Source organism: Microcaecilia unicolor, chromosome 13, assembly GCF_901765095.1.
Source record: "Microcaecilia unicolor chromosome 13, aMicUni1.1, whole genome shotgun sequence".
NCBI lineage: Eukaryota > Metazoa > Chordata > Amphibia > Gymnophiona > Siphonopidae > Microcaecilia > Microcaecilia unicolor.
The window spans coordinates 62,107,353-62,135,186 of NC_044043.1; the positions used below are offsets into that span (position 1 = coordinate 62,107,353).

The 27,834-nt window shown below is 43.8% G+C and overlaps 1 long non-coding RNA gene across 1 annotated transcript; it reads right to left on the reverse strand.

The window, feature by feature from the left end:
* Window positions 1–2,107: 2,107 nt before the first annotated feature.
* LOC115482596 lies at window positions 2,108–27,806 on the reverse strand. The gene is made up of 3 exons (XR_003944107.1): window positions 27,601–27,806; window positions 27,169–27,257; window positions 2,108–2,746 (listed from the first exon to the last, which is right to left on the reverse strand). It is a non-coding gene; the product is annotated as an uncharacterized LOC115482596 (long non-coding RNA).
* Between the last annotated feature and the right edge of the window lie 28 nt (window positions 27,807–27,834).

Genomic DNA, 27,834 nt, shown 5'->3' on the forward strand with positions numbered 1-27,834 from the left:
TGTAGTCATTTGCTATGGTACTGAGACTTTTCCCTTGGTGGTATATCAAATAAAAGAGAAACTTGAAATTTAACACTACAGCCTGGTCAAGGTCGGCAACTGCCCTGGGCTCTGCTGCTAGGGTAGAAGTAACTTCTGCTGAGCATGGCTGCATTCAGAGGTAGAGTCCTGGGCAGTTGTAGCTGGAGCCTAAGGCACTCAGTTTCAAAGCAGATAGATACAGTGGCTTCTCCGTAGGTACAGCTGGCAAGGATCTGCAAGCCCCGCTAGCAGAAGTTCTCCTAGCAGTAAGAACACTTACATCATGTACAGGCAGCAGTGTCATTGAGCTGCTGCCCCACCCCTCATGCATGTGCAGAGGCTGGCCACGTCAGTGGCTCTGGGTCACTACCACTGGCTGCACAGGATGTAAGTGTTCTTTCTGCTGGGAGGAGGGCTTTGGCTGGCGGGACTTGTGGATCCCCACCAGCTCAACTATTTCTTTTCATTTGATTGGGGAAGAGAACTGGAGGGGTCTGAGGAAGGCAAGGAAGAGAGAAGTTTTTGAGCTCACCCTCTTTGGGTTCAGGCCCACCCTAAATTTGCCATCTGGCTATGCTTCTGGATGGATGTCTCAAAATGGCCAGAAAAACATCCATCTGCCAAAAATGTCTAAAGTGTGATTTTTTTAAAATGGCAAAAGTGGGGTATTTTTCCATTTGACCTTGTCCAAGTAGCAAGGGGCTGTGTTGGATGCGTGACAAGGGCAGTACTTGGGCAGGCTAAAAAGTTGGACATCTTTCAGTGATAATGAAACAGGAAGAAAGGTCTGAAGCAAAAAAAAGATGTTTTTGTCTTGACCTGTTTCAATCATATCCATGTTACAAAAATCTACTCTGCCTGAGCAGATGACACCTGGAGCAATTAAGGCATGATCTCTCTTTAATCCCCCAGTGGTTGCTGACCCTTCCCCCCCCCCCTCCCCCCCCCCCCCCAAGAAGTGAGTGACAATGTCCTGCACTCTCTCTGACAGTGCCTGTTGGGTGTTTAAAAGTCCCCATGCTGGCACTACATTTACTTGGGACTTGGACTGGGGAACAGATACAGCAGTGCCGGTAGGGCAAAGGGGGGAAATAAGATGCTGCTCGCCTGCTGCCACACCACACCCCCCCCCCCTCCAAAAAAAATGCTGCTTCCCTATGCAGATGCTTAGTCCAACTAGCGGCAGGGCCAACCCTGGCCACACACTATGCACCACTGGTGTAGTCATATATATTGGTGCTGTGAAATATATATTTTGAAACCTTTAGTCACCTTTATTAATAATAGGGAGCTTCAAGTGTACATGTTTAAAGATTTGTGTCTGAAGTAAATCTAATGCTCCTGGAACATAGTGCTTTTTTGCTATTTGTTCTATTACCAACGTATTTATTTCTCCTCAATTTTCTGTCCTGGTCTTCTTCCTAGTGTAGGCCTGATAGATGCTACTGAGGTATTTCTTTAGTACATGTAATTTAATTTATATATTTAATATTTTTCTGTACAAATTGTAACATGAAAATTGCATAAAAAAAAAACCCCCAAAAAACAAAACACTGTCCATCTCTGACAGGTATTTGTCATGGATTCTGGTATAGTGAGCCCTTGGACCACAGTCGGAGCTGAGGAAGACAAGTCACCTGGCCTGGCACAAGGCAGGAGTCAGAACAAGACAGGACTAGAATAAACCAGGAGACTAGACAAAGCAAGGCAAAGATAGCAAAAGTACAATAGACAAGACAAAGACCGGATCCAGACAAGGAAAGAAAAGCAAGGCAAGGCAAAGGGGCTGGAACTGGAACCCAGACAGGACAAGGCAAGATTCAGAACTAGATTAAGACTGGGTCCCAGGCAATACAAGGCAAGACATGAAACTAGATTAAAACTGTGTCCAAAAAAGGGCAGGACAAGGCAAGGACTAGATCCAGACAGGACTGGACTGAATGAGACAAGACAAGGCTAGGCACAAAGCAGGGCAGGAGCTAGGCAACAAGAACAAATAGAAGCTAGACTATAAACAAGGCAGGAACAGGCCTTGGCTTAGCAGGAACCAGGATAAAGGGGAACCACACAAAGAAGCAAAGTAAGGCCTTCAAGTGTACAAGACTTAAACACACAAGCATTCAGGGACAAGACTCACAGGAACAAAGCCAGGCAGGAATCAAGGCAAAGAAGAATAAGGCATTTAGGAACAAGGTTTGCAAAAGCAAGGCTTTCAGGAACATGGTTCAGAAACAAAGCTTTCAGGTACAAGACTCAGACTCACAGGAACAAAGCAAGGCATAGGAATAAAGCCAAGCAGGACTTGGATCCAAACAGGGAACACAAAGACATGGTTAAAAGACCTGTTGCAAAAGGGAAGGCATGAGAGTTCCAAGGTGCTTTATAAAGGACTTTGCTGATGATGTCACAACTTGGAACGAGGCTTGGATAGCAAGAACACCAGACAGCAGATGCATCAATGCAGGGACAAGGCAGTCCAGAGAAGCCACAGAGCCAGATCTCTGGAAAATGGTGAGTCTGGATGCAGGGGCACAGCCACAGCCGTGACAGTATTCATGCCTGTTCATCACCTCTATAATGTTGATCTTTTCACCAAGTTTCTCCCCCATCTTCTTCCGACATATCTGCAGTTCTTGCTCATCAGTCAAGTTCACATTGACCTTGAGTGGTGAGGACCATCATCTGAGAGAGGCCAAGATAATTTTTTTTTGTTCTACAGGGCATACTAGAAAAGGAAGGAAAATGAATATTAAATTCAGACAGCAAAAATACAATTGAAATATATCCTAGTAACTAGAAATCTAGCAGTGTTTTAAGTACACAAATTACTATTAAATATCCAATTCATCTTTCTTCTAAATGTTTGGCTTATGAATTTATGCCAGCCATTATAGCTTGTCTATATTTATTTATTTAGATTTTGCTCACACCTTTTTCAGCAGTAGCTCAAGGTGAGTTACATTCAGGTACTCTGGATATTTCTCTGTCCCAGGAGGGCTCACAATCTAAGTTTGTACCTGAGGCAATGGAGGGTTAAACTTGCCCAAGGTAACAAGGAGCAGCAATGGGATTTGAACTGATATATATATATATATACATACTAGCCGTTAAGCCTGTTAAAACGGGCGCGTATTGGAATGTTTTTTTTCCCAAGGCCCCCCCTCCCGTTGCAGCTGCAAGGCCCCCTACCATCCTCCTTCCCTGCCAGCTGCAAGGCCCCCCTCTGTCCCTCCATCCCAGCTCCAAGGCTCCAGTCCTCCCCCCTTCCCAGCTGCAAGGCCCCCTGCCCGCCCTCCCTCCCAGTTCCAAGGCCCCAGGCCCTCCCCCCCAGCTCCCAAGGCCCCCTTCCCTCCCTCCCAGTTCCAAGGCCCCCTGCTCTCCCTCACAACTGTAAGGGGCCCCATTCCCTCCCTCCCTCCCAGTTCCAAGGCCCCTTGCCCCCCCCGTGCCTTCTTCCCAGCCAGCTGGAAGGCCCCCTTCAGTCCAGCCCTCCCAGCTCCAAGGCCCCCCCTCCTTCTGAGACCTCCCATGTCCCCTCCCCCCCCACCCCGGAGTCGCCCCCTCCCCCCCTCCACCCGGCCCTCTCTTCGTTATTCAACTTACAGCAGCGCCAAAACAGCAGCAAGCTGCAGCTCCCGTTGGCCTTCCTTCACTGCCTGTGCCTCGCCCTCGTGTGACATCAAGTCGGCGAGGGCGGGGCACAGGCAGGGAAGGAAGGCCGACGGGAGCTGAAGCTGAGCTGCTTGCTGCTGTTTCGGCGCTGCTGTAAGTTGAATAACGAAGAGAGGGCCCGGGCCGGGTGAAGGGGGGGGGTGGCGACTCCGGGGGGCGGTAGCAGCTACCTTGGGGGGGGAGCGGTAGCGACGTCAGTGGTTCCCTCCCTCCCCTTCCGCGCAGTTTCCCTCTCTGTCCCGCCCCCGTCATCACGTCTTGACGCGGGGGCGGGACAGAGAGGGAAGTCTCTACTGCGCATTTGCAAGTGAGTACGGTCACTTGCCTTTTATATGTTTGATATATATATATACACCCCCCCCCCCCCCCATTATAACCCTTTATCCGCAAACATGCTCTAAACCCAAAACGGAATGTAAATTAATAGAAGCTGGAAAGGGCCATGGAAGCTTCTGCTACATTTTTATTATATTTTGACAAATGTTGAAGATCTGTTGCATGGAAAAGACCCCTCACCTAAGTGCTTCCATGGCCTTTTCCAATTTCTATTAATTTACATTCTATTTTGGGTTTACTTCATTTCACAAGCATGTTTGCAGATAAAGGGTTATAATGGATTCCATGACTTGTTTGCACAGATAGGAAACTCTACTTTACCTTGAAATCTCCCAAAGCCTTTTTTAGTGTTGTAAAGTTCATCAGATCACACTCTCACATAAGTAAACAAAGACAAAATTCATGTCTTGTGTTCCAACTGTTCCAATAGAATAGGTCCCTTCCTTCTTGTAATGTAATTTCACAGTGCTCTGGAGGAAGAGAATTGGTGGGGGGTGGGATTGAAGCAAAGTGCGCACTGTTTCCTCAATCTGGCAACCTTCCACTGACACCTCCAGCACTTCTGACAGTTCATCTTGATATTGTGTACTTTAGGAAACGACTAGCACCCAGGGACCCTTCCCTCGCAACAAACTTGTTCTGAAAATTAGAAAGAGTAAGAAACTCAAAAGGTATTAAAATAAAACTAAATTCAGATGCTTTTCATAAGCAAAGATGAAAAATTATTATCTATTTACCATGATGCCTGAAAAACTTACACAGTAAGGGGGCTTTTTACTAATGAGCTTGGTGCATGGTGTAGAGGGGTCCGCCTCCTCCATTCTGGTTTGGGGCCAGCAGCCCTATTAGGCTCACAGGTTTCCAGCAAAGAACCAGACTGCCATATGGACTTAAGACCAAAGTGCTTTATTCTCAATTCAGTTCCACTCTCAAAATTGAAATGCAGTTCACAAACAGGGTTCAGGCCGGGTTCCAAACTCCAGCCAACATTCAGTTCCTTAACAGTTCAGGCCCACTTCTTTGCACTACCTTCCCCTCTCCCTCAGAAGGGCTCAGTCAAAGTTCAGCCTGCTGTTCTATACATCCCAATAATTCAACCCTTTCACAAACAGTCTAGTCAAAGGAAACCACTACTTAAAGCCCCTGTCCTCTTCACAGCACCCAGGACCCTGTACCAAACAGGGCTGGCAGCTTTCCTCCTACCTCACAGCACCACACCCCTGTGGCCTCTCACACTGCCTTCATGTGCTGGACAGGGCTACATTTACATTCTCACACTCCATGGCAGCTTACTCTTCCCCTCCAGGGAAGCTCCAGTGTCAGGCCCTTTCCATCCTCCACCTACTCCATGGCAGCTTCTCTCTGTTTCCTCTCCCTCCTGGTGGCTGGGAGCCACCCGAAAATCACTCTCTCCTCTCACAGCTGGAGGGAATTATATACTGGCGATCCAGCTAAGGGACTGAGCTTCACCTCCCCTTATTCCTCTAGTGGGGAAGGGAGTAACTGGCTCCCCTAGCACTGAGCCACTGCTTCCCCTGCTGGGGTTGGAAATCTGTTCCACCCTTTTGGGGCTACCCTCCTCTCTCCTGCTTCCAAGGGCTTCTGGGACCCATAGTTCGGGGATTAGCTGCTTCTCTGTGGGGCCCCGAGTGCTAGCTTTGTCACAATGGCAATTTGGCCCTACTACGGGAGCCTGGTGATAGTGCCAACTCCCACTGCACGGCATTTCCGGTGCCAAAAAATAATTTTTATTTTTTAGTGCCAGGGACTTACCCAGCAATGCTGCCCAGTTACCACTGTAGTGGAAGTGATTTTTAAAGATTGTTTTTCAACTCTGCCTTAACTGACCAGTGCACTTGGGGTCTGTATTTTTGATTAGAAGTAATTCTGTTTAAAAATGATTGTTTAACTTTGTGTGAAAATAAGACACATCTCTAATTAATTTTTTTATGTGAAGGGAGAGGTGGAGCCTGTTTTCGAGTTCAGACTGGCCACCTGGACTGGGAAACATGTGACCACATTCCCACAGTATGGCTTGTTTACCTAAACAGAGAAACTCTCAAGCATTCTGTAATTTTCCTTAGCTCTGAACATGAGTTCTAAGCCTAATAAAAAAGGGAGTTTCAATCAGTGAAATGGGGAGCTCGTCTGTGAATAACGTACGAACTGTGCACAGAACCATTTTTCTGGTCAAAGAAACTTCTGGCTTTCGCTGTGAATTGGGTCCCCCCAACTGATAAGAGCCTGGATGATGTAATGATCAGTGATGGATGTATGTATATTATAGTGTATTACTGCTTCTTTTCCTGGTCTGGAAACTCCTAGCATTGCTTGGATGTAGAGATTAGGGTCCAGTGCTGTAATGATTGTTTATAGGTATTGTTTCTTTTCAGTTATATAGCTAATAATCATTGTATATCTTAGATTTTAGAACCTCTAATAAAAGGTCTCATTTACCTAATATGAATTCAAAAGAATCCACAGTAATTACTAAGTAGTCTGTGTCAGTAAAGCAGGCTGTAAAACCAGGGCAGTACAACTGCTGCGTTAGCAAAGAAGTCCTTACCACCTCCTAAATGGCTGCACAGAAATGGCTGCCCAGCAAGTTTTACACTTACCACACCACCATTTCCATTTTTTTAAAATGTCCTTTTATGAGAGCTGGTAAAAGGAGGCTTTGGTGTATGACAAACCTGAGCACCAATGCAGGCATCCTTTTACCACCGGTTGGTAAAAGGACTCCTAATATTCTTGCAAAATTTTTACATTGGGGTAATAAGGTATTTCACTGCCTGAAAAGAACTCAACAGTAGCAAATTTATGAACACAACAATAAAGCAAATCAGCCAAGAGAGATTTAAGGCCTGACCATTGTCCCAAATTGAGAGAAAATAAAAACGCTTTAGTAAACCACACCCACAGAACAAACTAAGAATAAAATGAATGGTGGAATGTATTCATACCTGTTAATTTCCTTTCCTTAAGTCCTACTACACCAGTCCACAGCAATGGTTTGCTTTGCTCACGCAATATAGTATCTAGACCAAAACAACTTTCCCCATAGAGATAACCACTGAAGAACATTACAATTAACCATAATTCCTTGCTTCAAGCAAGAAGGAACAAAATGAAAACCCTAAACAACCCTTAATACAGCAGTCTTCCAGGGCAGGTCCCAGAGTGTCTAGTAAGACACACAGAAAGGAAATTAACAGGTATGAGTACAATTTCACCATCCTTACTATCTCCTTAGATCAGTCCACCAAAGAAATGCACAACAGCAGTCCCTTAACAGAAGAGTAAGACAAGGCCTCCTGAATGAATGCCCTGCCAAAAGTCACATCCTGTTTGGCCAGGATGACTGTCTTGTAATGCAGCAATAAGCAGGTCATCGCTCGGCAGATCTTCTTATGGAATGGCCTTGAGCCTCCACCCAGGATGATGCCTGGGCTCGGGAGAAGTAAGCTTGCAGCCTCACCACACCAACCTTGCACTATGTAGGCTGCCTCAATGACCAATTTAATCCAGTCACTATGAAGGCCTTGGATGCTGCCTCCCCCTTGTGCAGCCCCTGAAACAGGGCAAAGAGCTTGTTGGACTTTTGAAAAACATTAGTCACCTTCATAACATAACATAAGAGTAGCTATACTGGGTCAGACCAATGGACCATCTAGCCCAGTATTCTGTTTTCCAAACAGTGGCCAAGCCAGGTCACAAGTACCTTCAAATAGCCTAACACCCCCATCTGCACATTTAGTTTATGGACCTTGTTGAAGGAGTCAGAACTAGGCTGGCAGAACTACTGCCTGATTGAGAAGAAAAGGAGAGATCACCTCAGGTAAAAAGGATGGCATTGTCCTTATCGAAACAGAGTGCTCCGAGAAAGAAGACCCATCTGGCCAAACAAAGCGCCACTAGTAAAACCATCTTCAGAGTAAGATCCTTCAGGGTAGCGTGCTTCAAAGACTCAAGGAAGGGTGGGGGGGGGGTCCATCCAGGACACTAAGGATAAAATAGGTTCCGAAGAGAAACAGCACTCTCAAAGGAGAGCTGATACGTTTTACCCCCCCCCCCCCTCGCAAGAACCTCATCACATTCAGGTGGGCTGTCAAGGTTGAGCCCTGGACTTTGCCCTAAAAGCAAGAGAGAGAGCCGCCACCTGGACAAGGGCCGATTTAGTATTAGTGATCTGTAACATGTAATTAACATCCTCTGTAGTATTTTTTACATTTTTTTATTTTATTGAAAATATTCAAAACAGAAAAACATAAACCAGGTAGACGGTATACAAAAACAAACTCTCCAGAACCTGCCCCTACCCCGAATCCCATCCTCGAGAACCCCTCCCCAAAGCACTATATGGTAAAAAGATATGGAGAAGAATAACCACTGAATGGAAAGGCTCCAGTCGTATCTGATTCGCTGGAGTAGACTGCTAAGTGCAATAACCATCCCAGATATCATGACATTTGGTGAATTGTCTCATCCTAATAGCGGTCAGCTCCGGCATCAAATAGAGATAATCCAATTTACGCAAAATCACCGACAAGGCAGGAGCAGAGGAGCACTTCATTGCTGCTGCCAGTGCTAATCAAGCTGCAGTGAACAGATAAATTGCCAATTTATGGTGTGGTACTGTAATTCCAACTGGTTTATGGTGAAGAAAGCAAGATTCCACTTATAAGGGATATGGAACCCCCCCCCCCCCCCCAATATTTGCTGTACCAAAGCATGTACCACTTTCCAATATTGTTGTATCATAGGACAATTCCACTACATAAGATACATGTCCTCCACCACACCACAATTGCACCAACAGATTCCTATATCATATTTAAAAAGTTTTTAAAGTCTATGTGGGGTGTTATACCAATGACACAACATTTTATGTCCATTTTCAGTCAATGTACAGCTGACATATAAAAATATATTTACAGCTCATTTCCCATTTCTTTTACTCAAATGTTGCCCCCAAGTCAGAGCAATGAATATAATGTTGTCCTAGAATTACTATGTTATTCTTTTCCTGAATGTTGTAAACCACATGGAGCCTGCCTCAGTGGGATTATGTGGGATATAAGTGTTCACAATAAATAAATAATCTAGGGGAGAGAAAGCCAGCAACCCTTACCTCTTCCCCCTCTCATAGCCCTTTCCAAAAGTGTTTCAATAAGAAGAAGGTCTCTACAGGCTTTCCGATATATATAATCCCGTATTTGTCTATACTGAAAACTCTGCTTGAGGGAGGGGAAGCAATATTCATCCTGCAAATACTAAAATGACAAAAGTTTCCCCTCCTCCCATATCTGCCCAAGCACAAACAGCCCCCTGGACTCCCACTGGCGATACACTCCCTCCTCCCGCTCAGGGACAAAATCCAGGAGCATAGTGTATGGGCGTTTGCACATCATCAGTAGTAACTGAAGACTGGAAGTTGACCAATATAATGCCAATTTAAAAAAAAAAAAAAAAAGGTTCCAGGGGTGATTCAGGAAATTACAGACCGGTACCGATGTCAGTGCTGGGCCAAATGATAGAAACTATTAGAATTAATGAACACAAACAAGCATGGTTTAATGGGGCAGAGTCAACATGGACTGAGCCAAGGGAAAACTGGCCTCACTAATCTGGTGAATTTTTTAGAAGGTGTGAACAAATATGTGGATACCTGTGAAAAGACAGATATAATAGGCATCTCTGAGACCTGGTGGAAGGAGGATAACCAGTGGGACACTGCAATACCAAGGTACAAATTATATTGCTGTGATAGGGTGGATTGAATTGGTGGAGGGGTAGCATTATATGTTAACTAGTAAAAAAAAAGGCCCGTTTCTGACACAAATGAAATGGGCGCTAGCAAGGTTTTCCTCGGAGTGTGTATGTTTGAGAGAGTGTGTGTGTGTGTGAGAGATGGAGTGTGTGTGTCATAGAAAGAATGAGAGAGAGAGAGACAGGAACAGCGTGTGCGTATGTTTGTGTGAGAGAGATTTTGTGAGAGACTTGGAGACATATTTTCAAAGCACTTAGCCTTCCATAGAAACCTATGGAACTTTGGAAGGCTAAATGCTTTGAAAATATGCCTCAGAGTGTCTGTGTGTGTGAGACTGTGTGTGTGTGACAGAGAGATGAAGTGTGTCAGAGTGTATGTGAGAGACAGTGAGTGAGAGCCCCCACCCCCCCTCTCACAGGGCCCCCCTCCTCCCCTCCCCACCCCCACCTCTCTGGTCTCAGGACCCCCTCCCCACCTCCTTCTCCCCTGCCCCGCCTCCAGCCATCCATGTCCAGCGACCCTCCTCTCCCCCTACCCCCCAGCAGCTACCCATATCCAGCGACCCTCCCCTCCCCCCCAGCTACCCATGTCCAGTGACCATCCCCCCCCGGCGCATCAAACCCACCCGCAGCTGCCAGTGGTAACGCTGTCTGGCCACTGCTGCTTTCCCTGTTGAGCAGCAACGGCCGCTACAAAAAGAAAAGCAATAAATGTTTTTAAACCCAGCCCAAATCATTCGCAAATGCCCGAGTCTTACAACGCAGTCTCTGCAGCCGCTCCTCCTCTCGCCTCCACGTCACTGCCATTGGAGTAAGACACCGGAGGAGCGCAGTGACGTGACAGGCGAGAGAAGGAGCGGCTGCAGAGACTGCGTTGTAAGACTCGGGCATTTGCGAATGATTTGGGCTGGGTTTAAAAACATTTATCGCTTCTTTTCTTTTTGTAGTGGCCGCTGCTGCTCAACAGAAGAAGCAGGCTGAGGAGGGGAATCAAGATGGCTGCCGCACCGGTCAGTTGTTGAGACGCTCTGTGAGACTTTGAGCTGAAGTTTTTTCCTGTTTTCGAAATGCCTCATTCTAAGCGCAAAGAGGTGTTGAGATTAGCGCCTGCACCTACCCCAACCTCCTCACCGGCCCAAACATCTCTGGAGCGTTTCTTCCCCGGGGCTTCCAGGCTTTTACGGGGAGAAGATCCCATTGCGGGCGCGTCTGGAGAAGCAGACTCCCCGCCGGGAGAGGAAGTCTCCCTGTCTCCACCATCCGTCTCACTGATCCCTCCCAGCCCGGCGTTGAGGGCAGCCCTGGTGGGAAACCCCGTCGACCTTGGAGATGCGTCGATAGGGGCATCTAGTGAGGACCCAGGCATGCAAGCGATGATTCGGGGTGCTGAGAGAAGTGCCTCTTCCACAGCGCAGACCTCGGAGGTGACCCTAAAAACGCTTAAGGTGATGTTGGACCAGATTACTATAACACTACAAAAGACATCTAGTGATGTACTTAATCTTAATACTAAATTTGAAGAATTGCATAAAACTGTAGACTCTGTTAAAAATGATCTAACAATGCAAGTTCAATTATTACAAAAAGAGGTGGATACTTTAAAAGACTTTAAAAGTGTGGTCGCTAAAGACTCTTTGGATATTAGACGTAAAATTGAACAAATTGAAAATTTTAATAGGCGCCTAAATCTCTGCTTCCTGAATTTTCCCATAGTAGCGGGGGAAACTCTGACAGATAACTACTACCACTACTATTTGACATTTCTAAAGCGCTACTAGGGTTACGCAGCGCTGTACAATTTAACATAGAAGGACAGTCCCTGCTCAAAGGAGCTTACAATCTAAAGGACAAATGTATAGTCAGTCAAATAGGGGCAGTCAAATTGGGGCAGTCTAGATTTCCTGAAAGGTATAAAGGTTAGGTGCCGAAAGCAACATTGAAGAGGTGGGCTCTGAGCAAGGATTTGAAGATGGGTAGGGAGGGGGCTTGGCGTAAGGGCTCAGGAAGTTGATTCCAAGCATAGGGTGAGGTGAGGCAGAATGAGCGGAGCCTGGAGTTGGCGGTGGTGGAGAAGGGTACTAAGAGGAGGGATTTGTCCTGTGAGCGGAGGTTACGGGCGGGAACGTAAGGGGAAATGAGGGTAGAGACGTAATGAGGGGCTGCAGACTGAGTGCATTTGTAGGTAAGAAGGAGAAGCTTGAACTGTATGCGGTATCTGATTGGAAGCCAGTGAAGTGACCTGAGAAGAGGGGTGATATGAGTATATCGGTTCAGGCGGAATATAAGACATGCAGCAGAGTTCTGAACAGATTGAAGGGGGGACAGATGGCTAAGTGGGAGGCCAGTACCTTCCGGAAATATATGATAGAAATTTTGAAAATTCCTCCAGAGGCAATACCCCCGCTAAATAAAATATATTCAATTCCTAGGTCTAGAAGTGGAGAATATGGCTCTGATAAAGATATTCCGGACTTACAAAATATTTCTGATATCCTGGAACAATCCTCTGATACTATAATGAACAGAGCTATAATGAACAGAGCTACAATGATAGTATCAATGGTTTTTGAGCAGGATTATAACACTATCCTGAGGCTTTATTTTAAAAATCTTAAAGCTCAATTTTATGGCTCCAAGGTCTGGATTTACCCAGACGTCACTAAGTTGACTCAACAAAAAAGGAAACAGTTTCTTGCTATGAAACAGAGGACAATAGATATAGGAGCCTCATTTTTTCTCACATATCCATGCAAGTGTATAGTTAAACTTGGTCAAACAAAATACACTTTCTTTTCACCAGATCAACTTAAATCGTTTTTGGAATTGAAACAAGTGAAATGAAATATAACCTGGAATAATGCAGCTTTTTCTTATAAATTTGATAATTTTTCCTGTATTACTTCTCTAACTCTTTCCCCCCCCCCCCCCCCCCCCCATACACGATTTGTGGTCTAAGAAAGGTTTCAAATTACTATGATTGACTGTATAAACACTTTAATTATTGATTTTTGAAGGATTAATGATGATAAATAAGATATGGAAAGTATTTGGAATACCTTTATTATTATTTTGACCCTGTATTTCTGAACAAGGTTATCCTTGAGTATTGTAATTAAAATTATAAATAAAGAATTAAAAAAAAAACAGGAGAAGCAGCAGAGGCCGGACAGCGTTACTACTGTCATCTGCGAGTGGCAAGGGGGTTTGATGCGCCGGGGGTGTATGTGTTGATGTGCGTTGGGTGGGGGGAGGGGGTGTTTGATGTGCTGATGGGGGGGGGGGGTTCTGTGGTGCCGAGCTTGTAGTTTTTTGATGCGCCGCTCCCTGCCACTTGCTCCAAAGTGGCAGGGAGCAGCGCACTGACAGCTGATTCCCAGGCAGGGGGAGGAGTAGGAAAACACGCTCCGTGTTTCCCTACTCCTCCCCCTGCCTGGGAATCAGCTGTGAGTGACGTCGTCCTGGCTACGGAGCCTAGCTCAGCAACTCCAGGAGCCACGGACACAGGCAGTCCCACATTAGAATGTTGGTGGTGAGAATTATTATATAGGAAGAGGGCCTTGAATCAAATAGACTAAAATTCTGCAGGACACAAAACACATCTTAGAATCCCTATGGATAGAAATTCCATGTGTAAAAGGGAAAAGGATAGCAACAGGCGTACATTACTGTCCACCTGGCTAGGATGAACAGACTGATGTAGAAATGTTATCAGAAATTAGGGGGCCTAACAAACTGGGCAACACAATAATAATGGGCAATTTCAATTACCCTGATATTGACTGGGTAAATGTAACATCAGTGTATGCTTGGGAGGTAAAATTCCTTGATGAAATCAGCAACTGCTTCAAGGAGCAGCTGGTTCAGATACCAACAAGAGGGGGGAAAAAATCCTAGACCTAGCCCTTAGTGGAGCACATGATCTGGTGCAGGAGGTAATGGTGCTGGGGCCGCTTGATAACATAATCAGATTTGATATAATCTCTGGTGTAAGTATGCACTGAAAATCCAATACGTTTGCATTTAACTTTCAAAAAGAAGACTATGATAAAATGAGAAGATCGGTGCAATGGTCAAATATTTACATCAGATGTGGATGCTGTTCAAAAATACTATCCTCAAAGCTCAGGTCAAATCTATTCCATGTATTAAAGGAGGAAGGAAGACCAAACGACAGCCGGCATGGTTAAAAAGTAAGGTGAAGCAAGCAATTAGACCTAAAAGAAAATCCTTCAGAAAATGGAAGGATATAACTGAAAGCAATAGGAAACAGCATAACGAACGTCAAATGAAATGCAAGGTGCTGATAAGGAAGACAAAGAGAGACTTTGAAATGATCACCAACTGTTCAAGAGGTTGCTGAAAACCCACCTATTTGGACTGGTCTACTCCCCCCACACTCTTACCGATTAATAGTTAATTGTTATTCCCCTTTCCCCTTTCTTGCCTACTCTTTGTCTCTTACTATTTTCTCTTATTGTACTGTCATTCTTACTTATCCTATGTTAGCCACATTGTGCCTGCGTGCGTGGGAAAATGTGGGGTAGAAATGTACAATAAATAAATAAGATTGCATTGGAGGCAAAAACACAGAATAAACAACTTTTTTAGGTATATTACAAGCAAGAAACCGGCACAAGAATCAGTTGGACCGCTGGATGACCAAGGGATAAAAGGGCAATCAGGGAAGACAAGGCCATAGTAGAGAGATTACATGAATTCTTTGCTTCGATCTTCACCGAGGAAGATGCGGGAGAAGTACCAGTGCCAGAGAATATATATACGCTTAAAGAGACCTTTCAGTTCTAGTGTGGAGACTGTCTATATAAACCAATTTATTATGTCCCAAACACTTCCAAATCTTTTTACTATATCTAACGGTATATCTGGCGGAGGTTTGACTCAGGTGAAAAATCGCTGCCAAGTGTTATTTAATATGCATCTCTAAGGTTAAAGCCTGAAAGTTGTTTGAAAAATGTCTATTGAAGATTGCACTAAGTAAAAAAAGCCATAAAAAATTGATGATGAATTACGGGTGGATCTATGACAATGTGTGCAGCGCCATGACTATATTGCGTGTTGTTCCCAGATGGTGTATGCTGTTAAATACTCTGATGATCTCCGTCATAAAATGTATTAATGAAATTGATATGAAGAGTTTTGAAAAATTTGGACTGTGTTACATATACCGTTAGAGTAAAAGATTTGGAAGTGTTTGGGACATAATAAATTGGTTTTGGTAGAGAATATATATAAGCATGGATTGATGAGACATAGCCAACGTGGATTTAGTCAAGTGAAAAAGGAGAATAGGGTTAAATGGTCAGTATTCTCAATGGAGAAGGATAGATAGGGTTCCCCAGGGGTCTGTGCTGGGACTGCTGCTTTTTAACATATTTATAAATAATCTAGAGATGGGAGTAACTAGTGAGATAATTAAATTTGCAGATGACACAAAGTTATTAAATCATAAATCACAAGAGGACTGAAAAATTGCAAGAGGACCTTACAAGACTGGGAGACTGGGCATACAAATAGAAAGTGCAAAGTGATGCATGTGGGAAAGAGGAACCCAAACCATAGTTACGTGATGCAAGGTTCCACATTAAGAGTCATCGCCCAGGAAACGTATCTAGGTGTCATCATGGATGATACGTAGAATGTTAGGAATTATTAAGAAGGAAATGGAGAACAAAACTGAGAATGTTATAATGCCTTTGTATCGCTCCATGGTGCGACCGCACCTCGAATATTGTGTGCAGTTCTGGTCAAATCTCAATAAAAGATACAGCGGAATTACAGAAGGTATAGAGAAGGGCGACAAAAATGATAAATGGGATAGGATGACTTCCCTATAAAGAAAGGCTAAAGAGGTAGGGCTCTTCAGTTTGGAGATGCGACGGCTGAGGGGGGATATCATAGAGGTTTATAAAATCCCGAGTGGAGTGGAACAGATAGATGTGAATCATTTGTTTAATCTTTCCAAAAATACTAGGACTGGGGGGCACACAGAGAAGCTACTAAGTAGCAAATTTAAAATGAATTGGAGAAAATATTTCTTCACTCAATGAGTAATTAAACTCTGCAATTCGTTGCCAGAGAATATGGAAAAACAGTTAGATTAACAGGGTTTAAAAAAAGGTTTGGATAATTTCCTTAAAGAAAAGTCCATAAGACATTATTAAGATGGACTTGGGAAAATCCATTGTATATTCTAAGATAAGCAGTATAAAATCTTTTCTGTGATCTTGCCACTTATTTGTGATCTGATTGGCCACTGATGGAAACAGGATACTCGGCTTGATGGACCTTCGGTCTCTCCCAGCATGGCAATGCTTATGTTCTTATAGTTGATGTAGTGTATTTAGATTTTCAGAAAGCTTTTGACAAAGTCCCTCATGAGAGACTCCTGAGAAAATTAAAAAGCATGGAATAGGAGGCAATTTTCTGTTGTGGACTGGGATCTGGTTAAAATACAGAAAACCTCTGTAGGGTAAATGGCCACTTCTCTTAATGGAGGAAGGTGAACAGTGAAGAACCCCAGGGATCTGTACTGGGACCGGTGCTTTTTAATATATTTATAAACAACCTGGAAACAGGAATAAGGAATGAGGTGATCAAATTTGCTGATGACAATTACTGACAGATAAATCATAAGAAGATTGTGATAAATTGCAAGAAGACCTTACAAATCTGGGCATCCAAATGGTAGATGATATTTAATGTGGACAAATGCAAAATGATGCATTTTGGGAAGAATAATCCAAATCATAGTTACTTTACGCTAGGTTCCACATTAGAAGTCACCTCCCAAGAAAAAGACCTAAGTCTCTTTGTGCATTGAACACAATATTCAAAGAAATGAAGCAAACTGGTGAGGCAAGACTTCCCCTGGCTGAACCCATAATGCAATGGGCTATATTTGTTAAATAACTGTCTAAATGTACTAATAGTATAAACCACACTGTCAGTTATACTTTACTTGAAAACTCTTCAATGATTTATTTATTGCTTACAAACTATGCTAAATCAATACATTATTACTCCATGCATCCTCATACACACTCATACCCACACTTAAACTTTACAGCACTAATAGAGCAGACTCACTAATACACATTCCAACTGATTGCTCAAAATACCCATGAACCCAGCAAGCTGCTTCTTTTAAAAGTCCATGCAGTAGCAATTGGTGCACTTCACCCTTTAGTCAGTCAAAGTTTTGCCCAGCAAGCTGCTTCTTTCAAAAGTCCATACTGCAGCAGCAACTGCTGCTCCTCCTCGGTCCTGGATATTCGAAACAGAAACCAAATCAATCCTTTGAGTCCTCAGCTCTTGTGCTAACTCCGCTTCCAATCCTTTGATATGCCCCAGACTCTACACAGTCGCTATAACAGGGTCATCAGGAGTCGGGTCCTACCTAAACGAACACATATGATAATGTCCTTAACTTCACCCATTACCCACATTCAAAACCTTTACAACTTGCTTTCACATTGTACTTACAATTAGTGGCTGCAAGACGGTGGAAATTCATCTTCCACCACACACCCGCCCTGCAAAAACGCCGGCACATGCGTAGTGTAGGTTGGCTTGTACCTCTGTTCCAAGCTCCACCCCCTTTTTTTTTAAACATGTAACCATTCCACTTCCTTGTTCAATCCCAATGGCTCTACCGTATTCCACCTAAATATAGTTCTCTGCTCACAACGTAACAATATTCCCACCTCTGCAGTTACTTTGTACCTTGATTAATACCACAAACTTTAGATCATCCACTGTATGGCCAGCTCCGTGGAACGAAGGAAGGACAGAGGCGCACGGCACCCCCCCTGCGGCGTGCACCCGGGGGGGGGTGTCCTTTCACCGGGGGGGGGGGGGGGGGCGGCCTGCACTCGGGGAGCGGGGCGCATCAGCGATCCGCCCCGGGTGTCAGCCCCCCTAGGAACGCCACTGCACATGGGCAATAAATCCCATATACACACTGCTTGGTATTACAGTCCGTATGTGTATGCAGGTAAAACTTACACCCTTGTGAATGAGGAATTTCCACCTGTGTAACCTGCATTGCATGCCTGCAATACACCCCCCCCCCCCACACCGTGTGTCCCTGAATAGAATCTTCTATTTGAACTGCCTCCATTCTTTTATAATGGGACATAATTTCTCCCATATTGCGCCCCCGAGTATATGTGAACCTAGGAATGTTTTGAAACTGTTGATGTACTGTCACCATCGGCCATAGTCTTTTAATAACATTCTCTATAGCCAGACTGCGTTCCGTATAGGGTGAACCCATGTTGACTCTGTCCCATTAAACCACGTTTGTCTATATGTTCCGTAATTTTATTCTTTATTATAGTTTCCACTATTTTGCCCAGCACTGAAGTCAGACTTACCAATCTGTATTTTCCTGGATCACCCCTGGAGACCTTTTTAAAAATTGGAGTTACACTGGCCACCCTCCAATCTTCAGGTACTATGTGCAAAAACAAGTCCAATATAGGAATCTAGGAGGAGACATCCTTTACTGGCCACATGCAGGCGGCTCAGAAAGGGTGATATGATACAGACGTTCAAATATTTGAAAGGTATTAATCCGCAAACAAACCTTTTCAGGAGATGCGAAGGCGGCAGAACGAGAGGACATGAAATGAGATTGAAGGGGGGCAGACTCAAGAAAAAATGTCAGGAAGTATTTTTTTCACAGAGAGAGTAGTGGATGCTTGGAATGCCCTCCCGCGGGAGGTGGTGGAAATGAAAACGGTAACGGAATTCAAACCTGCGTGGGATAAGCATAAAAGAATCCTGTGCAGAAGGAATGGATCCTCAGGAGCTTAGTCAAGATCGGGAGGCAGCGTTGGTGGTTGGGAGGCAGGGATAGTGCTGGGCAGACTTATACGGTCTGTGCCAGAGCCGGTGGTGGGAGGCGGGGCTGGTGGTTGGGAGGTGGGGATAGTGCTGGGCAAACTTATACGGTCTGTGCCAGAGCCGGTGGTTGGGAGGCGGGGCTGGTGGTTGGGAGGCGGGGATAGTGCTGGGCAGACTTATACGGTCTGTGCCCTGAAGAGCACAGGTACAAATCAAAGTAGGGTATACACAAAAAGTAGCACATATGAGTTGTCTTGTTGGGCAGACTGGACGGACCGTGCAGGTCTTTTTCTGCTGTCATCTACTATGTTACTATGTATATTCAAGGACACGTCCTACATCCATCCTTCAGACAGCTCCCAGACAATCTGAACACTGGGATTCAAGGAGGTTAAAGCCAGTCTGAAGTAGCAATTGTCTCCTAGGGGTCTGATGCTCAAAACTAATGCCAGTGTAAAAAGCGGTTAGTGCTTGATTTGCATACGTTATTGTGTGTAAAATGCTCAAAGGGCTCAAGCATGGGTGTTAATGTTTGCACTAAACATTGCCGCAAATGAGGTCAATTAGTATTTTTTCTCAATATACAAACAAAAGCGCTGTAATGCACAGAAGGAAATAATGGCCAATAGCACCAAAATTAACTGCCAGCTCAGAGGCAGCGTAGAAGGTTTTCAGAAGATTTCTTACCAATTTTTCACATTCTACTGCATTTTTTGTCTTCTTTTGCAAGCGGAAGTTTGAGCGCTGCTAATGAAAACAACATATGTGCACACATCTCGCCAAAACTGAAAGTGAAAGCATACATTTTTCTATGTTTGAATATGAGCCTTTTAAAAATTTAAAGATACAATTTTTGAAAGGCTCGTATTTTAAAAAGCAGATGAACAACACCAATATATGCTTGCACTTCCAGGTTTGGGCATGTGCACAAGAGCCACTCTTACCGCAAACTCTTTGTGCTTATGTGCCAGACATAATACGACTCTTGCTTTCAGTTTGTTAATGCTAATTAACTATGCATATCATTTGAACAAGATTGATTTTTTTTTTTAGTATCACTTAGCCATTTTTCTGCATTGTAGCACTATAAGGTTTTGCATTGTGGGCTTTAGAACCCGCTTTGAGCATCAGCCTCATGCTGTGACAGGCAAACCAGAAGAAGCAGAAACTCAATGACTCACATGCAACACCCTTTTCTTTTGTCCCCATTTGGTATCTCTTCTTCTCTATCTCAAACTCCAATCCAGCATCACTCCCTCATTCTCAAACTCCCCATCCCCACATTCCAACTAGAGTTGTACAAGAACAGAAATTTCACCCATCACTACAAGTAATCTTCTCCACCCCCACCTGTATTCATAACCTTCAGAAGTAGTTATTTCTTTTAATTATGCTACTGAAATATATTCGAGGCTCTGGTAGAAATCCATTTACAACTAATATTTCCAAATAAGCAAAGGCACTTTATTAATTTGGAAATATTAATTGGAAAGAATACATACTTTGTAAATGAGTCTCTGCCAGAGCCTCTAATGTATTTTCTATATGTATCCCTGAACAATAATGTTGAATTACTTTTAACCACAAATTTGTGTTCACTCTAATTGACTGCATTTTTTCACTACATAAAAACATAGAAATCTTCATGCAAGGCAGATCAAATATAAAATGAAAGAAAATTGGAAAAAAAATTAAGTCACCCTGCCAGGCATCTGCATCTAGTGAAAGGACTCTTCTGCAGAGAAGTAAAGGGTGAGGGTAAAACTGGAGGGGAGGGAGCTGGTGGAAGTAGAATCTGACCTTCCTCATCTAGCCCAGCTCTCTGCCTCTCCTCAATCACTGTAGGCAGAAGCCCTGGGAGAACAGTTACCAGCACCTGGTTTATCAGAGGTAGCTGAAAGCTGAACCCTGAGATCACAGCTGTCTCTGCTGTACCAGAGGCAGCCAAATCTCTGAAGCTAAACTGGAAGCCTGCTCAGGAAATTTACAGGCATCTTACCTTACCACAGATTCTGGGAGTCTGCTCAACCCAAAGGTCAGAGCTCTAGGAGCAACTTACCAGTTCTAGGATTTGGCTTTTGGCTGCATTGGGTAGAGCCTGATCAACATGAGATTGAAGTGCCAGGAACCTATCTATATACCAGTACCTGCTCAACCAGAAGCAGCTGACAGCCAAATCCAACCCAATGGAAGTTGGAAAGAATTATACTTAATGGGTAGACAATGACCATCTGTCTGGAGCAAAATAATTTTGAAAACGTAACAAGACGAGATCAGATTTTTCATATGGGAAAAAGATCTTGTAGCACATAATCATGTACTACAATCTCAGATTTGAAATTGAATGAGATTAGACTGAAGGTTCCATATCAGTAAACGCCTTTAAAAATGTCTTGGTGCATTCTATGGGAGAAGCAGTTCCAGCTTCAGCAGTCTAGACACTTAGATACAGTGAACATTGCAGTTGAGAAAGTGCTCACTACCCTCCCCCCCCCCCCCCCCCACACACCCTCTACCCCAACAATTCCCCTTTCCTCTAAGACAGTTGGACACACTCTGATTCAACATAGCTACACAAACACACCCCTGCATTTGCATGTATATGTAGAGGGATTAGAAAATTCCATGAATGTGCTGTGTACAGCATCCTAAGCTTCCCTAAATAGTTGCATAGGATTTGTGAAGTGTCAGGTAGAGGTAATGCTACATGAAGTTTTTAGTACATTTCTCAGTGTTGGGAGGCGGGGCTGGTGGTTGGGAGGCGGGGATAGTGCTGCGCAGACTTATACGGTCTGTACCCTGAAGAGGACAGGTACAAATCATGGTAGGGTATACACAAAAAGTAGCACATATGGAGAGGAAGTGACGTCATCGGAAGAGATGGCTGCTTGATCTGTAAGCTCCGTCGTCTTTAGGGCAAAAACGAAGCATTCCTCGAGCTAAAAAGCGAAAAAATCACTTCTAATACCAAAAAACTAAAGCTAAACTCATGGCAGCAAAGAAAAAGCTGGCAAAATTCAAGTTTACGTCCGAGTCATCGAGTGTTACAAAAGGAACCGGACTTCGTTCTCGAGGGGCCAAGATGGCGAACGCGGAAAGCGAATCGGACCAGGACCTGGAAGAGCAGTTTGAGAGCGAGGCAGAAATTAGTAAGAACGATTTCGCCAGATGGTTTACAGAATTAAAAACTGAAATGGTGACAACAAGACGAAGCATCCAAACGGCGGTAGCGGAATTGCGCGAAGAAATCAAAGAAATCGGAAACAGGCTGGCAGAAACGGAGGGAAAAACGGAGGCCATATCGCTGGAAGTGCGGGACCTCCGGGGCTCCATAAAAAATGAGCAGCAAACAAGAGTGGATATGGAAGACCGGCTGGAAGATCTTGAGAATCGCACTAGAAGGTGCAACTTGAGATTCAGAGGCATTCCGGAGGAGGACCAGTATAAAGATGCCGAGAAAGTGGTTCAAGAAATCTGTGCTTCTCTACTCAATCAGGACTCCAATGCAGGAGAGGGCCGAGAGACTGCACCAGTGGAACTGGAAAGGGCGCACAGAAGCCTAGGTGCACCACGGAAAGGTTTACCAAGAGATATAGTAGCCTGTTTTCTTAGATTTCCAGTTAAAGAAAAAATTTGGAGAAAAGCGAGAGAACTGGGGGAGATAACTTGGAACACGGCTAAGATCCGGATTTATCAGGATCTGGCTAGACAAACGCTACAGCGCAGAAGAAACTTTAAAGACATTACAAGCTACTTACAAAAATCTGGATTACGCTATCGCTGGCTGTTTCCGTTTGGGCTGCAAGTATCGGTGGGGAGCACTACCCGGCGTCTTCAATCACCACAAGGAGCGTGGAAAGTCTTAAAGGAGATGGGATGTACAGATGTACCCAGAGAGGAAGAAAACATGCAGCAATCCCAAGGCAGTCCAGGGAGAAAAGATCAGACGGGTTGGCAGATGGCTGCAGGGAGGAGGAATCGTCTTCCAGCACGAAATGCAAGAGATACAGTGGAGAAAGATGATGCCACCTGAAGCTGATAGGGACTGAACAGGGACTTTGAACGAGTTTCCACTGTAGTAAGTGGGAGTGAAGATGAAACAAGTTGAAAAGTTATATATGTGATGTTGGGGTAAATGCATATATGAGTTTTAAATAGAAGGGAAGAGGTAAAGCAACATAAATAAGGGAAGGAATGCATATTTGATTAAGGGACCGGGTGGTCAAGCTCAGAAGATGACGTGCTTCCTTAAGGGAAATACTGGCACGAAAGAGTGGATGCCAGTTGAAGGGGAGATTGGGGGGGGTGGGAGGTGGGGGGAACGGGGGAGGACTGAGTAATAGAGGAATACGCATTGGGTCATGGAATGTAAATGGGTTAAACAATCCGGGTAAGAGAAGTATAATTTTCAGAGAACTGCGCAGATTGAACTGTGATATAATAATGTTGCAGGAAACCCACATTAGGAAGAAAGATGAAGCACTTATTATGAACAAAGGGCTGGGGGAGGGGTATGCATTGGCTGATACTAGGGGAAACAAGACGGGAGGCTTAGTGATTTATGTGAAAGAACATTTGCAGTTTGTTAAAGAGGCTGTGTATAAAGATAGAGAAGGTCGATGCCTTGCAGTCAGGGGGAAGGTCAATAATCGCAATATCACTTTAATCAACATGTATGCACCAAACAAGGGTCAAGGGAGATACTTTGATACCACTCGGGCAGAACTGATTCCCTTTGTAGAAGGAGTGGTAATGCTAGGGGGAGACTTCAACCATGCGGCAGGGACCATGGACCACTCCGACAAGACGGGTGGGGGAGAGGGGTATAATGGGCGCCAATTTCACAGACTGATGCGCGAATTAGATGTAATAGACATATGGCGTTTACAGCATCCGGGACAGTGCCAGTATACACACTATGCCCATGTACAGGGAACATACGCCAGAATAGATGCAATTTGGGGCAGTCGGAACATATGGGGAGATATAAAGGAGGCAGAGATAGAGAGTATACATGCCTCTGATCATGCAGCAGTATGGGTCACATTAGATGGGTTGAATAAGCAAAGATCAGGACAAATCTGGAGACTCAATGAAACTTTATTAGATGGAGAATTAGAATGCCAGGAAATTAGGAACACTATTAAAGAGTACCTAGAACTAAATGATACGGGGGAGGTAACAGATGGGACTATGTGGGATGCTTTAAAAGCAGTAGTGAGGGGGGTTTTAATTAAAAAGGGGGCTCACAAGAAGAAACAGAGAGCAGAGAGGGAGGTAGAAATACGGAGACAATTAGCGAGAACGGAAGCTATACATCAAAGAGAGGGGAAACCCCAACAATTAGTAGAACTTAAAAAATGGAGAGCGGAACTGCATATGATTCAGATGAAAACCATGGAATTCCATAGACAATTAATGCAGCAGAAATTTTTCGAGTTCAGTAATAAAGCTGGGAAAATCTTAGCTAGGGGTTTGCGTGATAGAAGAGTTAAGAATACGATCACTAAAATTAAGGGCCCAAAAGATGTAATTTACCATCAAGATGAGGAAATTAGGACACAATTTATGGACTTTTATAAAAAGCTATATAAAAGGGAATCAACAGAATCGGTAGAAAGCATTAGGGATTATATACAGGGGCTTGGATTGCAAAAGATGACGGTACAACAGAGAGATGAGATGGAAGCAGCAATAACATTGGAGGAAGTGCTGGGAGTTATCAGAGGCCTAAAGGGTGGGAAATCACCAGGGCTAGATGGATATACTGCTAAATATTATAAAATCTTCCAACAGGAACTGGGACCCCTCTTAGTGAGGCTGGGGAATGCTAGTTTTGAGGGGAAAGGATTCCCGACCAGCATGCAGGAGGCAGGGATATCGGTTCTGTTAAAACCTGGGAGAGATCCGACTTTATGTGGGTCGTTTAGACCGATATCCCTGCTGAATGTAGATGTTAAAATCCTGGCCAAAATAATGGCAAACCGGTTGAGTGGGATATTACCGTCTCTCATACATGAGGACCAATCTGGCTTCATTAAAAATAGGCAAGTGGCAGACAACATTAGAAGGACACTTAACTTAATCTGGGGGGCACAAAAGAGGGGGGATTCTATGACTTTATTAACAATAGACGCCGAAAAGGCGTTTGATAGGGTCGAATGGAATTACCTATGGGAAGTAATGTTAGGAATGGGATTTGGCAACACTTTTATAGGCTGGGTGAAAAAGCTATATGACCAACCGAAGGCAAGGATTAAAGTGAATGGGGGATGGTCAGATCCAGTGAACATACAAAGGGGGACCAGACAGGGATGCCCCCTATCCCCGCTGTTATTTGCAATATCCATTGAACCACTGGCCCAACGAATAAGAACATTGAAGGAAGCGCAGGGGGTCCGAATGGGAGGAAAAGAGCATAAAATAGCTCTATTTGCGGATGATTTGCTGTTCTACATTGGCAAACCACATGCGACGTTACCGGTGCTAATAAAGGAATTAAATCTTTTTGGGTCATTGTCAGGTTTTCGTGTAAACTTTGATAAATCTGAACTCATGGGAATAACTGCCACAGATCAGGAAATAGAACAACTTGGGAAGAAACATGGTTTTCGCTGGACAGGCAGAAATTTCCGCTATTTGGGCATAAATGTACCCCGGGATCTAAACACATTGTACTTATTGAATTACACACCGCTTATAGCAACTATTCGAAGAGACCTGCAAAAGTGGAAGGGAGGATTGATGTCATGGTGGGGTCGTATAGCGGTGGTCAAAATGAATATCCTTCCTCGACTGTTATTCTTATTTCAAACACTGCCAATAGCTGTCCCTAAAGGGGAATTACAGAAACTACAGACGGAAATTGGGGAGTTCATATGGGCAGGACATCCAGCCAGATTATCACGGAAAATAATGTGGAGAGCAGTAGAACTAGGGGGCAGAGGAGTCCCTAATATTACTTGGTATTACTGGGCAGCCCAATTGCGACAAATTGAGGTTTGGAGCAGAGTTGACCTTTCACCGATTACCCAGTTAGAACAGATATTTGTACAGGAAGGTAGACTGGATGCACTGCTCTGGGGGTCTATCCCTGAACATAAGTATAAAACACTAACATTGAATCCCTTCGTTTCACATTTGTTAATATTATGGGGTCAGCTCAAAAAGAAACTTAGGGGACCACATAATAGATCCACATACGCTTGGCTCACACAAGAACCGGGGTTCCCTGGGGGGCAGGAAAACAAGATAATTGCCTCATGGTATGATAAGGGTTTGATTAGGTTTCGTGAGTTCACAAGAGAGGGCAAAATTAAAAACTTTGAAGAGCTTAGTAAGGAATATGATCTTCCTGAGACAGAAATCTATGCATATGTTCAAGTTAGAAATTATATGGTGACAGCAAAATGGAATAAGGGCAACTGGATAGATAATGAAAAGTTTGAAAACTTATGGGGGTCTCTATATGGGGGAGGAAAAGGGATCTCTAAGCTATACGAACATATTAGGGGCACTACCTTTGAAAAATTACCCTATATGAAAGCTTGGGAGCAGGATCTTGAACAAGAATTCAATGGGGGAGAATGGAAGAAAATGTGTATAGAGGTTAAAAAAGCATCGATTTGTGTACTGGTGAAGGAAAACGCTTATAAAGTCATGAGTCGCTGGTATTATACACCTGACAGATTAAAAGTAATGTTCCCTAATGTATCAGATAAATGCTGGCGCTGTGAAGAAGGGAAAGGAACATACTATCACATTTGGTGGAAATGCTCCATTATACAAGAGTTTTGGGAAATGGTTACAGGATTAATTACCCAAGCAATAGGGGTTCAGTTCACTTGTGATCCCAAATGGTGTCTGTTGGGCTACGGGAATAAGGGAGGGAAGGCATGGCAAACTCGAATAAAGCGTATATGCCTAGCAGCAGCCAAAACAACAATAGCATTGAAATGGAAACAAAGAACAGGCCCCACGAGACGGGATTGGGAAAATAAAATGTACTTCCTGATGGGAATGGAAAAAATGACTGATAGGCGAAAGGGAAAATATAAACCCAATGCGGAAGAATGGTTACGATTAGGTGAGCTAATGGGGGGAGGGGAGGGGGAGGAAAGGGAGGAGGGGGGGGAAAAATAAAAGAATGTTTACTAAGATTGAATGTTGCAGATGAGCTATGTATAGGAATAATGTTTAAGAGTGTAATACATTGTTGGAATATTAATAAAAAGTTTAACAAATAAAAAAAAAAAAAAAGTAGCACATATGAGTTTATCTTGTTGGGCAGACTGGATGGACCATGCAGGTCTTTTTCTGCCGTCATCTACTATGTTACTATAACACAACTGCTTAAGAACGCATCTATATCAGAATGAACCATGGGAAAAACTAATCCTTAATCATAAAGATAACTGGAGAACCTGGCAATATCTTTGTCTTTATAAATTCATTTCACTATTACTATTATTATGCATGAGTTATTTCTTTTTGTACCACTACCTTCTGTCGTTTTGCTCATATTCAGTGGTCCCAGCATTAAATTGCTACACCCAGTATACATGGGTAAAGTGGTGTGATTGCTCGTTAGTCTATTTTAAAGCATGGAAACACACGTTAATAAATAATAAAAAAAACAAAGAAACAAAAGGAATAAAGTGATACTTAAAAAAAAAATTGTACTAACTTAATATACAAAGTAACTTTGTCACCATTCATGCATATACCTTTTAATTAGCCCTAAGTTATATTAAGATAAGCTTAATTTGAAACTATCTGTAAATCTTGGCTGCCCCCCAGTCTGTCCTTAACTCTGCCTCCAAGTCTATGCATGCGCTTTATGCATAAAATTATTTGCAGAACCCCCGACGCATTAAAAACATATAAATGAAAGAATGCGACCTCATAGCTCCGGGTGCATTATTTAACACTTACTACTTTGATGGCAAACCACGGTTAACTAGCACTGCGCAGAGTCCTCCGAGTTCTCGTTTTTAAATAATTCAGCGCATCCGTACTTGCTGTTTGCCCGGGCTAATGCAGCAGGCTTATACTGACACATGCACGGGCTAACAATATCAAAGCTCATCACCAGATCCAAGGAGGCTAATCTATCTTTGCTCCGATCAGATGACGTAAGGGGGGGGGGGGGATCTGGTGCATGAGGAG